Genomic DNA, 3,246 nt, shown 5'->3' on the forward strand with positions numbered 1-3,246 from the left:
CTCCTGGTATTCTGCTAGGCACAGTTTTGCACCCCCCTCTCCTCCTGGGAACATTTGGCAATGTCTGGAGACCTTTTTAAATTGTTTCAACTCAGGGAGCAGGTGCTACTGGCAACTGGTAGGCAGAAGCCAGGAATGCTGCTAAATATCTTACCATGCACAGGACAACTCCCACCCCTCCACCCCGCAACAACAAAGAATTCTGCAACCCAAGATGTTAATAGTGCCAAGGCTGAGAAATCTTGAGTTCAATTTAGGGCAGGAGCTGCACTGCCTGACAACACATCTGACATAAATTCTTCCTCCATGAGTGAAATGGGAGCATGCTGGGCAGACAATGAGACAGATTGGAGAATACATAGAGCTGGTATAGAGAGACAAAATTTTTTAAAAATCTGTGCACAAAAAGAACTAGGCAGATCTTTGGTGGAAAGAACTCAAAATTGGGGCCTACAATCCAACCCCAGCTCTGCCATTCAATCCCACATAGCAAAATCTTTAGTTCGTCTGAGTTTTGATTGTTTCATCTATAAAACTTGAATGACAGTATCTTTTCCATGGGATGTTTCAAAAATTATGGCACAGAATAGAGTCTTATTAATATTAACCACTCATCTTACATCACACACACACACACACACACACACACACACACACACACACACACATCCCTACTGACCAGAAGGAGTTATAGAAATATTATCAATAAGGACTCTGAATTTAGAGTCTGGGCAATTGCAGGTAAACTAGAAATCCTCTAAACAAGGGATACAGCTGATTCTATAAACTAGTCAGCCACTATGTGGAACACAAGAATGGGGTCCGAGAGCCAGAATACTATACAAGAATAAGTTATAGACATAACAAAGACAGAGAAAAAACATTCCTTGGTCACCCTTGGCTAAGAATTTCACCAATATCCTAATGAGATAGATTGTAAATTAATGCCATATACCCTGCTTTCTGATCATTGTGGTTAGTGTGGTTATTAATAATTGAGTTAGCTAGTCAGTAAGCTGCATAGTTATCATCCCATAGTGTGGGTTCAATCACTCCAATTAATCCTTGTATCGACTTCATTAAGTTCCTACCCATATGGGAACCTCCTCATACATTGCTACCAATCCATATCTAAAAGAGGTTCCAGTGCTGACAATGGTCAAGTCTGTGTCTCTGAAGGTGGGCAGACTTGTGCTCAAGCCTTTGCCTAGGCTTGTTTCTGTCTGCATGTGGATTAATACCTTCATCCAAGTTCTTCTAAATGTAATCAAAATTTGAAGAAGCTTAAAAATTTGCTAGTTCTAAGAACTGGATCAGCTTGAAGATTTACCTCTCTGAGAATCTAAGAAAGCTCCAATTAAATAAAATTTCTATATGTTTACATTAAAGAGAAATAATTCATAGCATTTTCCAGGCATTAATCATAATGCAGAGGAAAAGTCCTCTTTGATGAGAATTAGCTCTGCAGGGTTCAAGTCCTACCTCTGTAAACTTTGTTCCAGCTTTAACCATCTCTGCTCTAAGCTAATGACATCTCTACTGTCTCAGTTATTTTTCTCTTACAAACATATGCTCTCCTATTATGCATCAGGGACTTGACCACATACCAGATGCCTGGGATTCTTCTCAAGAAAGCCTGATGTGTTGCTTTGTACTTTGCTAATGATAGAGGAGATAGCACATGGAAAAAGTCAACCAGAACTCCCCCACGGTGGGGTTCATTCTCCTGGGCCTCTCAGCCCACCCAAGGCTGGAGAAAACATTCTTTGTGCTCATCCTGCTGATGTACCTGATGATCCTGCTAGGCAACGGGGTCCTCATCCTGGTGACCATCCTTGACTCTCGCCTGCACACGCCCATGTACTTCTTCCTGGGGAACCTTTCCTTCCTGGACATCTGCTACACAACCTGTTCCATCCCTCTAGTCCTGGATGGCTTCCTCACTCCCAGGAAAACCATCTCTTTCTCAGGCTGTGCCATGCAGATGTTTCTCTCCTTTGCCATGGGAGCCACAGTGTGTGTGCTTCTGGGCATGATGGCGTTTGATCGCTACATGGCCATTTGCAACCTCCTGAGGTACCCTGTGGTCATGCAGTACCTACGTGCCCATGGCTGTCAGCTCCTGGCTGACTGGCGGAGTCAACTCCTTGGTACAGATGTCTCTTGCAGTACAGTTACCCTTCTGTGGGGACAATGTTATCAACCAATTCACCTGTGAGATCCTGGCTGTCCTGATATTGGCCTGTGCTGACATCTCCATCAATGTGATAAACATAGGGATGATAAATGTGATCTTCTTGGGGGTCCCAGTTCTGTTCATCTCTATCTCCTATATGTTAATTATTGCTACCATCCTGAGAATCCCCTCAGCTGAGGGGAGGAAAAAGGCCTTCTCCACCTGCTCTGCCTACCTCTCTGTGGTGATCATATTCTATGGGACCTTATTTTTCATGCATGGGAAGCCCAAGACTAAAGACCCCTGGGGGCAGACAAAAAGGACCTTTCAAACAAGTTCATCCCCTTCTTCTATGGGGTTGGTGACCCCGATGCTCAGCCACATCACCTGCAGCCTGAGGAATAAGGATGTGAAGGGTGCTGTGAGGAACGCTGTGGCTCAGAAACACTTCAGCCAGTGATGTGGGGAGGTCCTCTGCTGTTTCCACCCTGTGGGAGAAAGGACTTCCAATCATTACAGCTGCCATTTAAAAGCCAAGTCATCAGCTGGAATGGTCTCTTGCTCCTAAGTCCATTTTCAGAGAATATTTAATGTAGAAAAGAGCATATATACTGAATTTTGGTCATATGTCTGACAGCTTCAACAGATGCCAGACAATAATACTCTAATTGAATGTTTGATGATATTTGGAACACATGCTAAAATCAAGGCTACAGAAACCATAGGAGCAAGTCAAATGGCCCTTGTTGAATCTAAGCTGTAGAGTCAGTACAGGGAAGTGAGATATGTCTCACGGCAATTTTGCCGCCCCTATTGGATTCATTAGGAGAGTCTGAGGAACACAAAGGAAGTAGAAAATTTCATTTTGGGCTTTTGTTTATCTAATTCGGTTTGCCCAAAGGGCTAAGAAAAGATTAGGACGAGTTCTCCACATAGAGAGTTTTGGGTGCAAATAATCTATTTTGATAAACTGAATTTCTTTTTAGCTATGAGAAAATTGAAGCTATTTTTCTCTTGATGTATTGCACAATGTGAAACGCTGCTAGTAGATTAAATTAAATTCAAAGATT

The 3,246-nt window shown here is 42.8% G+C and overlaps 1 pseudogene; it reads left to right on the forward strand.

Moving 5' to 3' along the window:
* Positions 1–1,681: 1,681 nt before the first annotated feature.
* LOC120598138 (olfactory receptor 2S2-like) lies at positions 1,682–2,636 on the forward strand (annotated as a pseudogene).
* Positions 2,637–3,246: the final 610 nt, after the last annotated feature.

Source organism: Pteropus medius, unplaced genomic scaffold (genome assembly GCF_902729225.1).
Source record: "Pteropus medius unplaced genomic scaffold, Ma_sr-lr_union100, whole genome shotgun sequence".
Lineage (NCBI taxonomy): Eukaryota > Metazoa > Chordata > Mammalia > Chiroptera > Pteropodidae > Pteropus > Pteropus medius.